Source organism: Rana temporaria, chromosome 2, assembly GCF_905171775.1.
Source record: "Rana temporaria chromosome 2, aRanTem1.1, whole genome shotgun sequence".
NCBI lineage: Eukaryota > Metazoa > Chordata > Amphibia > Anura > Ranidae > Rana > Rana temporaria.
In genome coordinates this window covers 357,238,254-357,252,000 of record NC_053490.1, presented here as the reverse complement: position 1 = coordinate 357,252,000, position 13,747 = coordinate 357,238,254, and the positions used below count along the sequence as shown (strand labels likewise).

Genomic DNA, 13,747 nt, shown 5'->3' with positions numbered 1-13,747 from the left:
CCTGCACTCTCCAGCTCTCTAGCTACTCTCTGGGTTCTCCCTTCCAAGCCTGGACTCCTCGGGAGGGTGGAGCCCAGAATGCTGGTCCAGAGTCTCCTATCAGGCCCACACACACACCTGCACAATCAGTGTGCTGATCAGCTTTAACCACTTCCCGACGGCCGTACGACTTTGTACGGCCGCAGGGTGGCTCTACATCTCTGGGAGGCTGTGTTTTTACGGCCTGCGCGCGCAGCCAGCGGCGCGGGCGTGCGCGCGTCCGGCGGAGGCGCGCGCTCGCCGCATCGCTGAGATGCCGATGCGAGTGCCTGGCGGCCGCGATGTCCGCCAGGGACTCGCGATCGGCGGCTACAGGGACAAGACGTGGAGCTCTGTGTGTAAACACAGAGCTCCACGTCCTGTCAGGGGAGAGAGGAGACGGATCTGTGTCCCTTGTACATAGGGACACAGCATCGGTCACCTCCCCCAGTCACCCCCCTTCCCCCACAGTCACCCCCCTTCCCCCACAGTTAGTAACACAATTCAGGGTACACATTAACCCCTTCCTCACCCCCTAGTGTTAACCCCTTCAATGCCAGTCACATTTATACAGTAATTAGTGCATATTTATTGCACTGATCGCTGTATAAATGTGAATGGCGCCAAAAATGTGTCAAAAGTGTCCGATGTCTCCGCCATAATGTCGCAGTCACGAAAAAAAATGCTGATCGCCGCCATTAGTAGTAAAAAAAAATAATAAAAAATAATAATTCTGTCCCCTATTTTGTAACTTTTGCGCAAACCAGACACTTGCGATTTTTTTTTTTATTTATTTTTTTTTAACAAAAATATGTAGAATAATACGTATTGCCTAGACTGAGAAAAAATTATTTTTTTAAAAAAAATGGGCAATTTATTATAGTAACAAGTAAAAAATATTGTTTTTTTTTTCAAAATTGTCGCTCTATTTTTGTTTATAGCGCAAAAAATAAAAACCGCAGAGGTGATCAAATACCACCAAAATAAGGCTCTATTTGTGGGGAAAAAAGGACATCAATTTTGTTTGGGAGCCACGTCTACACCAGCATCTTTATTTAATTTTTGGACTTCTGATTATTTATTAATTTCTCCTTTCTTGTTATATCATTGAGCTCTGCTGCATGGACTTTTTAGCTTAGCTTATCCCAGTCGCTTGGGTGTTGTGTTACGCACGTTGTATATCTTTATTTGCAGTATTATATCACTTTATTGTATTACTGTATTTCACTTTACCATGAAGAGATTATGAAATTATATTTAATTAGCACTGATGTTTAGAATTGTTACACTTTTGTCAGCCAGTTCACTGATCATTTTTTGATGCCACTTCGGATTGGACTGTTCTATTTTGAGACAGACCATCTTTACATATTTACTTCCTCCACACGTATTTCCCATCCCCCACTTATAGCGCAACATCAAACCATTACTTAGGCCACAGGTAATCTAATTACTTATTGGAGGTTATTGGTATGCAAGGATGTATACTAGTTAGCTCCCTAATACTAATTAGTGACTTTGTCAATGGATAAAGAGATAGGAAGTCTAGTTTACATATCAAACCATTACTCAGATCACATGCAATCTAATTACTTATTAGAGGTGGCTTATTAGTATGCAAGAATGCATACTAATTAGTGCCTCTGGCTGGAGTCATTTACCTGTCACTCTAAAAGACAGGATGTATTTCCTGTCTTTCAGATCAAAGACAACCAATCAAATTGCTCAGCTATTCAATAAACAAGCAATATAATGTTGGGAGTTTTGGTTATCAGATAGAGAATATGTCCCCGGTATATTCTCTATACGGACATGAAGGCACAGATATAGAAGTGAAGAGAATATATAAATTCTCTAAGATGAGACTTTGAATTACTTTGTTGGACTCTTGTATCATCTGTGGAATTTGGATTTTGTATGTTATTGGACGTTGATTAAATTTGCGTTCTCTGGAGAACCTGTGTTGCTGCGAAACAACTTCATTTATATTCATCATACTAACATCTAAACATCAATTATCTAACCGGAGTACTGGGCACTATACATCTATATCACTACATTGGTGCCGTTCAAGTGACCAGAAGCGCATTTTCAGGACTTAGTAACAGAAGCCAGTGATGACAACAATTCCTGATGAAGAACCAAGAGTCTGATCTACAAAATTTAACAAGTTTGAAAGCCTAGAATTATTTTCTGGAGACTGGATCTCACAATCTGTGAGGTGACAGAAGACCGTGAGGACCCAGGAAGGAAGTTCCAAGAAACCTAACAATTGGTAAGTGTGCCTTATTCATTATTATTATTATTTTTTTTAAACAGTTTTTTCTTCTCTATCATTGTATTTTTTTCACAATGGCTTTGGCTTTGGCTTTGTCTGGTGGTGACAATAGCCCTAAAGGAGAGAATGTGAATATATGGCTGTTAAATTATATAAAGTCATGGGGGGCCTTATGAGATTCCCCAAGAATGTAGACAGTCATGGGATTTAATGAAATGCTTTTTATCTGATAGTGTTTTTGATAAGAAAACAAAAGAAACGAAACGTAAGGGTATCATTATTCAGGGACTACTGTCTTGTTGTACAGAATTAATAGAGGAGATTAAAGGGATAAAGCAGAAAATCCTAGAACATACTCAGAGCTATGAGGTTATGGAAAAAGGGTTGAATGAGAGGATGTCAGATCTCAGGTTACATGCCATCACTACTGGGGAGGCACTGATTGAGAAGGCAAAATTATGTGATGATTTAAGTCGGGTAAATGAGGAATTGTCAGTGAAAATACAAATTGTTGAGAAACAGTTGGAGTGTAAACATGCTGCGAACATTGCTTTTGATAAATTGGCAGAAAAATCAAGTTACACACATCAAAATCATACTTCTAAAATACAGCTTGATACCAAAGATTATAAGCCAATATATCCCTGGGGTGAGTTGCATGCAGCCCCATGCATACCAGCAGCTCCTACCACTACAACAACTGTATTGAACACTGACGATACAAGTTAAAAATAAATTGATCACAAAACAATTAAAGCCACAGGAGATGGAAGCTATTATAAGAGAGGTAGGTCAGGTACCCCGCTATGATGTAAATAAGTTCATGAAATCGTTTTGTGATTTTCAGAGAGTCAGAGACACATACAACTTGAATGTGGAGGACCTAGCTAGAATTTTGCAGAAAAGTGTAGGCAATGGATTATGGGCACGGATATAGCAAAATTGTGGCCAGCGTCATAAAACTAAGGATGTTTTAAGAGAATTATTGAAAGCATTGTATGGTGTGACGACAAATGTGTCCTTGTCAGGAAAAATTAAGCAAATGAAGAATGAATGCCCGTATGAACTTGCAGATAGAATTAGCAGTGTGATGGAATATGTGATGATTGGGAATCCTGGTTTTGTACGTGGTGGTCTGGTTCATAGGTCAATGTTATTGGAAGCAGTGGATGATGATGTCAGGGAAGGCATTTTATCTGTTACACCTGATCCTAGTGATTATAATGATATTTTGTTAAGAGTGGATAATTTGTGGAGGAGAAGGTGTAGAGAAGACAGTCTTGCGGTTGATGCAGCTAGAGTTTTTAGAGTCGAGGGACAGCACAATAGAGAGGATTATGGGCCATGGAGAGGAAGATCTTATAACAATGCAGGTAGTTATAGAAGGCCAGAACCCAGAGAAAAGCCTAGTAAATATCCTTGGGTGCCGTTTAGTGAAATGAGAAGTGAGAGATCGTTTGTAGGAGGAGCTATACAAGATAAAGGAAGAAATGGAAAGAATACAAACAGGAGGGGTCAAGGTAGCAGCAATAGGAATGGAAAGTGCTGTGTCACCCTCTACCAGTCATTGTTAGGGGTTCCGAGCCCCCCACGCCCCTTCCTGCCGTTTTTTAACTGATTTAACGTTAGATTCCTGGGGGTGGCCCACTGTTGATGTAACATTAGGGGGAACTCGTGTAAACACATTATTAGATAGTGGGGCTGCGGTTAGCTTTAGTAAATCTGTTGTCCCTGGAAATCAGAAAATTAGAATAACAGGTGTCACTGGACATTCCATCAAAGCTCCTTTTGTGCGTGGTGTCGAGATGCAAATAGGGGGAGAGAAAGTGGGAGTGTGACGTTGTTTGTCAAAATCAGGACATAATTGGTGCTGATGTCTGTACAGCAGGGTCTGGTGGTTGATCTTGCTAACATGAAGTTGTGGATGATGCCTGGAAATGATGGATTGGGTCATGTGTGGCAGCCTCCCATGGAATTGGTGACAGCAGCAGTAAAGCCAGTCAGTGTGTTACATGGAGATTGGGATCCCTGTTGGGATAGTCTGATGTGTGAATTTGATGACATAATGGCTAAGCATAAACAAGATTGTGGTAGGATGAATACAATGATTTTATTGGAAGGATTTGATCCAGCACCTCTCAAACAATACCCTGTTCCAAAAGACGCCATTAAACCCAGGGCTGTCTTAATGAGAGGGCACACCTGGGCACTGCCCAGGGGCCCCAGCTGCATGGGGGGCCCTGCACTTTCCCCAAAGCAGCTGGTCCTTGAGCCCATACTGCCCCAAAATTGGGGGCCCCATGATGGCACTGAGAGTGATGGATACACAGAGGAGGCAGTCTACCTCCTACCTACTTGATGTCTGTTTACCTGCACTGTCATCATTGTAGGGGCCCCAGAGTATTACTTTGCCCAGGGGCCCATGATGCTATTAAGACTGCCCTGATTAAACCTATAACAAAAGCTATAAAACATTTGGAGGCGCAAGGTACATTAAAAAGGGGTGCATCAACATGCAATTCGTCAGCCTGGCCAGTCATCAAACCTGATGGGTCATTCAGGCTGACAATGGATTACCGTGCCTTAAGCAAATATGCTAAAAGTATGGCTCCTGTGGTAGCAGCTTACCCTGAAATGATTGCCAAATTAACACCAGAAATGATATGGTTCACTGTCATTGATATCAGTAACAGTTATTGGAATTTACCCCTTGACCCAACGTGTCAATATAAAACAGCCTTCAGCTGGGCGGGCTTTCAATATTATTGGACAGTTCTTCCACAAGGGTACAAAGACAGTGCAGCAATATTTCACTCACATATGAAAGAAGTGATTGATAAGTTTTCAAAACCTGAAAGAGTAATTTCATATGTTGATGACATTTTGATTGGATCAGCCTCTATGGAGGAACATGTGAGCGATGTGAGTGGAATGTTATTGCTTTTAAGAGAAGCAGGTTTGAAAGTTAATCCAAAGAAAATACAATTGTGAAAGAAAGAAGTTCAATTTTTGGGGGTTACTGTAGCACAGTCAGGGCAGAGTATCAATGAGCAAAGGGTTGAGCTGATAGGTAAGCTACCCTTGCCCACTGATGAAAAAAGTCTGAGGCAGTTCCTAGGCATGACAGGTTTCTGCAGAGAATTTGTGCCTCATTATGCATCAATAACAGAATGTTTGTATAATCTGCTGAAGCAAGATGAATGGGAATGGAGATCAGAGCACACACAAGCTATTGAAGCATTAAAGGGAACTTTAGGCAATGCCCCTTCATTAGCATCACCAGACCCCAACAAAGAATTCAGACTCTATCCACATGTGGGCCTTTAGTACTTTGTCTGTTGCACTTACCCAAGACTATTTTGGAAAACAAAGACATGTGGCCTATGCCAGGGGTTGACAAAATTGCTTGGAATCTAGGAGCCAGCTAAAAAAGTTAGGAGCCAGAAAACGTGCCCCGTCACGACGAGCTTGCGCGCAGAAGCGAACACATACGTGAGCAGCGACCGCACATGTAAACGGTGTTCAAACCACACATGTAAGGTATCGCCGCGATTGGTAGAGCGAGAGCAATAATTCTAGCCCTAGACCTCCTCTAACTCAAAACATGCAACCTGTAGAGTTTTTTAATCGTCGCTTATGGAGATTTTAAAGGGTAAAAGTTTGACGCCATTCCACGAGCGGACGTAATTTTGAAGCGTGACATGTTGGGTATCCATTTACTCGGCGTAACATTATCTTTCATAATATTAAAAAAAATGGGGATAATTTTACTGTTGTCTTATTTTTTAATTAAAAAAAGTGCGCTTGCAAGACCGCTGCGCAAATACGACATGACAGAAAGTATTGCAACGATCGCCATTTTATTCTCTAGGGTGTTAGGATAAAAAATATATATAATGTTTGGAGGTTCTAATTAGAGGGAAGAAGATGGCAGTGAAAATAGTGAAAAATTACATTAGAATTGCTGTTTAACCACTTCCGGATCACCTCCTGCACATATACGTCGGCAGAATGGCACGGCTGGGCACAAGCACGTATATATACGTCCTGTACCCAGCCGTGGGTCGCGGGCGCGCGCCCGCGGCGCGCTCCCGCGACCCGGTCCGAAGCTCCGGGACCGCGGGTCCCGCGGACCCGATCGCCGCTCGAGTGCGGCGATCGGTCCCCGGAGCTGAAGAACAGGGAGAGCCGTGTGTAAACACGGCTTCCCCGTGCTTCACTGTGGCGGCGTATCAATCGCGTCATCCCCTTTATAGGGGAGACACAATCGATGACGTCACACCTACAGCCACACCCCCCTACAGTTGTAAACACTCACAAAGTGAACACTAACTCCTACAGCGCCCCCTGTGGTTAACTCCCAAACTGCAACTGTCATTTTCACAATAAAGAATGCAATTTAAATGCATTTTTTTGCTGTGAAAATGACAATGGTCCCAAAAATGTGTCAAAATTGTCCGAAGTGTCCGCCATAATGTCGCAATCACGAAAAAAATCGCTGATCGCCGCCATTAGTAGTAAAAAAAATAAAAAAAATACAAGTGCAATAAAACTATCCCCTATTTTGTAAATTTTTTTTTTTTTGCCCCCCCTTCCAAGCCAAGTCGCCAGGACCCTATTTCTAGTCGCCATGGCGACCTGGCGCCCGGGATTTGTCGACCCCTGGCCTATGCATCACGTTTACTATCATCTGTAGAACAAAAGTATCCTTTGTGTACTCGTATGGTGCTGTTTTATTGGGCAATCAACAAATTCAGGTACTTGACAGGTACACAAAGGGTCACCATTGCTAGTCATCACACTCCTATAGTCATGTTAGCAAATGGGAAATGGAAGGAAGCAGATGTAAATTGTAAAAGGCTGGCAAGGTGGACTACAACTTTGTTGACAGAAAATATTGAGTGTTTGATGTTAAAAGAACCTAGTGTCCTGATTGGTGGATTGTTTGAAGGTGAAACCCATGAATGTCGAGTGCAAGGAAATAGTTTGCAGCACAGAATGTTTACTGCTGTATCCAGACCTTTTGACTTGGAAAATGAGTGCTGGTACATTGATGGTTCTTCTTACTATAAAGATGGAAATATAATCTCAGGATTTGCTGGTGTTTGTGTACAAGATGGCAGGGTACAGAGACAATTTTCATATTCATGTAGAGCTCGTTCTGCACGGTATGTGGAAATAGCGGCATTTTTGCAAGTTCTCATTGAGTTAAGAGATGATGGTGGAATTGTTAACATTGCTTCTGACTCAGACCAGGTATGCAAGGGTGCAGTTCTCTATCATTCATGGTGGAATGTGATGGGCTTTAAAGGAACAGATGGCAGTGAAATAATATATGCATCCTTATGGAAAATGATAGAGGAGGAAACCCAATTCTTTTAAAAAATTAGTATCCAAAAATTAGTATCCAAAAGGTACAGGCCCACAGAAAACAAACAACCAAGCACTACTGGAACAATACTGTAGATTAGCAAAGGAGGCTGCAGTAACATCCCCCGAATGGCCTCATATAGAGCATACTTTGTCATTTCCAGTGTCTGCCCTTACACGTGCTAAAGCAAAAGGAATTGAAGAAAGGACATGTGAGTTGGGTAAAATACAAGATCAGGATGAGGAATTAGCTCAACTAAAAGAAATGTGTGGGACTGGGCCCATACAATTTGAGGGTCAAGAGATGCAGGTAGAGGATCGCCTTTTGATAACTTACAAAAATGATTTATCTTTATGGGTTGCCCCAAAAGGTGTGAGGCAAGACATTCTTACATGGATTCATGGGTCCCCTGTTGGTGGACACCCCAAACTTCCTTTAGATTTAGAGAGATTAGATCATGTAGCTTGGTGGCCTCAAAATAAACAACACATGCAGGACCATATCTTATCATGTTTGATGTGTGCCAGGCATGATCCTGCAAATAGGAACAGGAGAGGGGCACTGATGAGACAAGCTCCCATGGGAGCAAATTCAAATTGATTACACAGGTGAATTACCTAACACTGCACACCAGAACAAATATTTGCTGGTTGTTGTGGATTCTTTCAGTCACTGGGTTGAAGCTTTCCCTACCAAAAACTGTACTGCCACTACTACTGCAAGGATCTTGGTCAAATACATATTTAGTCGGTGGGGGATACCAAACGTTTTAGACAGTGACAATGGGCCAGGCTTTGTAGGTAAAGTGGTGCAAGAGACATGTAGGCTCCTTGGTGTCGTCCAAAAATTTCACATCTTCTATCACCCCGAGTCTGCAGGACAGGTTGAACGAATGAACAGGACAATTAAAAATGCTCTTAGAAAGGTTGTAAATGAGCAAGGTACCGATTGGGATGAAAAATTACCCTTTGTGCTGGCAACTATTCGTCCCAGAGTGTGCAGATCCATAGGCTTTGCCCCTTATGAAGCTCTGCTCGGCAGAAGAATGAGAACCTGGTAACATCTGATAAATCCGGTCCCAGCAGCATTAGAAACTGTCATTATCTGAATCATGGGTAGAGATCTTAAAGGATCATGTGATTATAGTACATAAGGCTGTGTGTGCCACTGATGAATGTACTCATAAAAGCTCACAACAGTGGTTTAATGCAATGGGTGACACTAGTGAATACCAAATTGGGACTAGAGTAATGTTACAGGATTTTTCTGGGTTTCACCCATTCCCTAGGGCAAAGTGGAAGGGCCCTTATGCAGTCATAGACAAGATTGGACCCTCTGTTTACTTGTTAGATTTGGGAGAGGGTAGGTCAAGATGGAGTCATGCATGTCAAATAAAAGCATTTAAAGGAAAAATGGATTTTATGAATGAGAGCATTGTTTAACTTTCTTCCTGAGATTGTCTTTCAGGTCCCAGGAGGAATGCGAATATCAGAAGACTACACCAAAATGAAGGCACCCCCCCCTGGACAAATACAAGCCACTATTAGCATATGTGTTGATAACAGCTCAATCACTCTACTACTTTGCATCAAAAAAATCAGAGTGGAAAAGTGTCAAGTTAAAGAATTCAAATGCTTACCATTGGGGAAATCTGATCGAAATAAAATAAGTGTAATGGATCATACTACAGAACTTACTGTTTTAGAGAACTCAGAAGGCATCCAGATACATGGGGATACTGTCAAGGGCATAGTCTTTGGATAACCGTTGAATGTGAGATCATGATGCCAAAATCTGATTACCTTATGGAATATGCCATTTGGACTTACCCAGAAGGAAGCGATCGTCACAGGAGTACAAATATAATTTTAGTGGAGACAAAGAATGGACCACAAATGCAAATGACTTTAGAAAGGAATTTTACAATATTCAAGGAGGTTATTATATCCTGTAGCCTTCATGATATGAAGGATGGAGTCTATACAAAAGTCTTAAATATAATGGTCACAAATTCTAGAGACTGTCCTACAATTGTACTGTGGCCAGAACATGGACTCTTTCTTGAGCGAGCTCAAACGTTAGTGTATAGCGATGTTTCATACTTATCAGTACCATTATTATTGAATTTTACGTCATTTAACATTCCAGAGAATTGCCCAAAATCAATGGGATTATGGTTTAAAATGGTCTTTCAAACACATTTAAACTTATTTTGGGATGCTACACAAGGGCTTAATTTTAAGAAAGTCTCAAAGATGGATCTGGGTACTGATATCATATCAGGCCTCAGTTTGGGTAGTTCAATTTGGAATAGGGTTGATATAGACAGCCTAACTATAAGAGGACTACATTTTGTTGGGTGGATTACAGCAGATACTGCTTAAAGGGGGAAGAGTGAATTTAAACGCTCTAGATATTCAGAACATTCACACCATTGCTGCAGATTTGCAGAACATTCAAATGTCGGTGAGTGCACTGAATAAAACACTTCAAACCAATAATGTATCCAAGTCTATAGTTTGTGGTATCATAGGAAACTTGCTGAGTGAACACCTGAGCCTAGGGCTTAGAGAAATCAAACAAGGAGAATGACCAAGGATAATGAACTCAACTTTATTATTCCATCTTATCAAAGACAGTGGTGTTACTTGTAGGAACTTTGCCCTTGCCAAAGTAAGGAACCTGGATATTCTTTGCAATAGAGATCGCATTGGAAAGCAGGAAATACCTCTGACCGTCGACATCCCTACATGGTCAACAGCACCCTTACTCGTATATAAGATGATCGTTCTTGGTGAGGTGGAGGTGAGAAATGGCACTAATATACTGAAACAACTGCTACCGCAAAGCATACTTGTCGTCAAGGACAATTAAGTGTGGACAACCATGGATCCAACTGCTGTTCCAGATGTGCCCAGGCCTGGCTTTGTTCCTGTTCTTTTGAGCGGCTGGAGTACATAGAAGACTGTGCTGCTACACACTCTGGAAACTGCATGGTTCAATTGCAAAAATTTGAACCGGCCTGGAAGAGAATTATTCATGGAGAGAACTCAAGGGTCTGTGCATTAGGGGTTCCCTCATTCACTTGGCAGAAACAAGTTCAGTGCCGGACACCTATCACGGGCTGGTGTGTGAACCTCACAGATGGACTGTTATCAATTGGAGAGGAAGACATTCAAGCTAATATCCAGATGAATCAAGTATCTATGGACATTGAGCAAACTGATCTTGGCAAATGGGACTCTATGATTTCTCCTTTATTTAAGAAAATACCATCACTTACAGTTGAATTGGATACGTCATTTAAAAGGGATAGTAGGGAAATTATAGAATTACAAGAACTGGTGAAGGAAAACCTCAGTTCTAATAAAATTACTTTTATTTTTTTATGGTTTCAATCTTACCACTTAAATGAACAGGCACACATTTGAAAAAAACATAAATGCAAAAAAATAAATACAACAAATACACTACATTTACAATTTCATCTAGTTCTTCCAGAACTCTGGGTATGTTTTTACTATAGGACATTGAATAATGGATTATGCTTACAGTATATAAATAAGAATATCTGAGGAGGTTCCTGTGCGGTTTCTGGTTAAAGTTATCATTACATAGGTGACTTGTAACTCATTTTCTTTTGTACCAAAGCTTCCATAGCAATATTACGCATGATTCATACTCTTCATCAGTTTTTTAGTACATTCATTTGAAAATCAATTTGTGCTAAAGGAACATCACATGCGTTGTCTTTGTTTTCAGGTGCTGATACATCTGTAGATTTCTTTAACATTCTTTTATTTTCTAATAGGTAGGCAATTACATGTTACAACTCTCAAAAAAACATTACAACTTAATTTATATATATATAACATATACTTCATACTTCATACTCCAATTTTACTCAAAAATAAAGGAGAACCATTAGCAGAGAGAAAATCCATGATGTTACTTCCGTCTTTACCTTTAACTCCTTACCCACATTCCTTCCCCTGCAATCAAAGTTCCCTTGTCTCTATTTTGCCTCAGAGCATACTTCTCCTATCTATTATCTAACCCCCTAAAATCCCCCCTACCCCAAAAAGAAAAAGAAAACCCCCTCCCCACCAACCCCCCCCCCCCCCCACGACCCACACCCCCCCGTTTTCCCTAACAAATCCCCTGACGGGAGGTCTGCCCCATATCTATTTTATGCCGGACCCTTTCCAAGTCTCCTTATTTTACTTCAATTTCCAGGAGAAATACCAAACTCGTTCCAGGGTGCCCATGTCTCTAAATACCTTTCCTGTTGTTGACGTGAGGTGAGGACCAATTCCTCTAACCTACTAATCTCCTTCACCTTACGTGCCCACATTTGTGTTGTTGGAGCTGTTTTCCACCTCAATGGTATACATGCTTTTGCAGCATCCATCAAGTAACAAATGAGTGACTCTTTATATTTTTTCTCCGGCATGTCATTCATGTGGAAGAGACATAGTACAGGGTCTTCTACCATATTTAAATCTGTAATAAAATTAACATTCTGCCCAGAGTGCTCTATTTAATAAAAAAAAACATACCTATATCTCTCCCTACCTCCTTTACCATATACCAGAGCACATATACACGATTTATATGGGAAAAACTATACCATGGCTCAAATACTCATCATTCAACCTCCCAAAATTAAAAGGTGGAGTAGGACTGCCAGACCTATATAAATATTACCTAGCCTGTCAATTAGTCCATATTGTGGACTGGCATGTCTATGCCCAAGGAAAGACATGGGTGAATTTGGAACGGAGACTAACCCTTGAATTTCTTTCTATCCTGGCTTTCCCCTAGACACTTGCCAAAGGGGCTTTCAGCCAATCCACTTATTAGATCTGCGCTATCGAGTTTCACTTTCATCCAATTCTCTTAGATCAGAGGTACAGTAATCCTGATTTCCCCCAGGAATGTCTAGGGACCTTCCCCTCCTGGGGGTACAATCAGATTAAACACAACCAACGAGTAAAGCTTTCCAATGGCCAAGACATCTTGCCTCCTATGAGTCTGTATGCCTAGAAAGAAACCCCAGTGACATTTGATCTCGGCTATCTATTTGATAAGTGGATCAGCGTGAAAATTCCAACAAAGCACATACAACTTGGCAAAGGGAGCTACATGTCTTCTTTTCCAGATGAGACAATTAAGTTTGTCTGCAAAGGCTTTGTGGCAATCCAGGAGAATTACTTCAAGGTTAGAACTAGGTGGGTGGTACAGGACCCCATTTCCTCCTCATAAATGTTGCCCAGCAGTCTCCAAACTGTGTTGGAGATGTGGTAGGGAGAAAGGCACTATGTTGCACATTTGAAGTTGAGTGACTCCTTTCTGGACTGAAGTACTCGAGATGATTACACAAGTTACCTTGCTTCCCCTAGACTTTACTCCTGCCCAGTATCTTTTTCATCACATGACCCTTCCTAGGAGAGACTACTTTTGATCCCTAGCAATGCATGTACAAATATATAAGTGGTCCATATAGTGAACTTGGTGTTGAATTCTTCACTTTAAGGTCATCACAAAGGACACGGGACACTCTTTACCTCCTAGAAGAAAAAAGATTTAATCTCCAAACACTGAAAGCTTTCTTCACTGTAAGAGCTGTAAGGTGGTTCTGGCAAGCTCAGTAGATTGATTTAAAAAAATGCCCTGGATTCTTTCCTAAATGTACATAATATAACTGGATACTAACATTTATAGGTAATGTTGATCCAGGGACAATTTGATTGCCACTCGGGGGGGGGGGGGGGGGGAGATCTGTAGCAAATTGGATCATGCTTTGCTGGAGTTTTTCGCCTTCCTCTTTATCAACTGTGGGTGAAGGATTGTGTATAATGGGATTGTATGATTTTTATTTTTTTGGTTGAACTAGATACTTTTGTGTCCAGGGTCGGACTGACAACTCATGGGGCCCCCGGCTAAATAGAAGATTATGGGGCCACCAGGCTTACAGATGGCCACCAAGCCAGGAGGCAGTCAAAATCTCTGGATTTTCACATCAAAAGCATGTCGGTTTCAGACATATCGGGACAGATGTAAAAAAAAAAGATTTTTAC

The 13,747-nt window shown here is 41.3% G+C and overlaps 1 protein-coding gene and 1 long non-coding RNA gene across 7 annotated transcripts in view; both read left to right on the top strand.

Annotated features, from left to right (window-relative positions):
• The window catches only part of TBC1D22B (TBC1 domain family member 22B), a 911,570-nt gene that overhangs the window by 287,613 nt on the left and 610,210 nt on the right, over positions 1-13,747 (top strand). The gene's annotated exons all lie outside the window — the stretch shown is intronic.
• LOC120927144 lies at positions 2,022-11,142 on the top strand. Its single transcript, XR_005747042.1, has 2 exons — positions 2,022-2,293; positions 9,135-11,142. It is a non-coding gene; the product is annotated as an uncharacterized LOC120927144 (long non-coding RNA).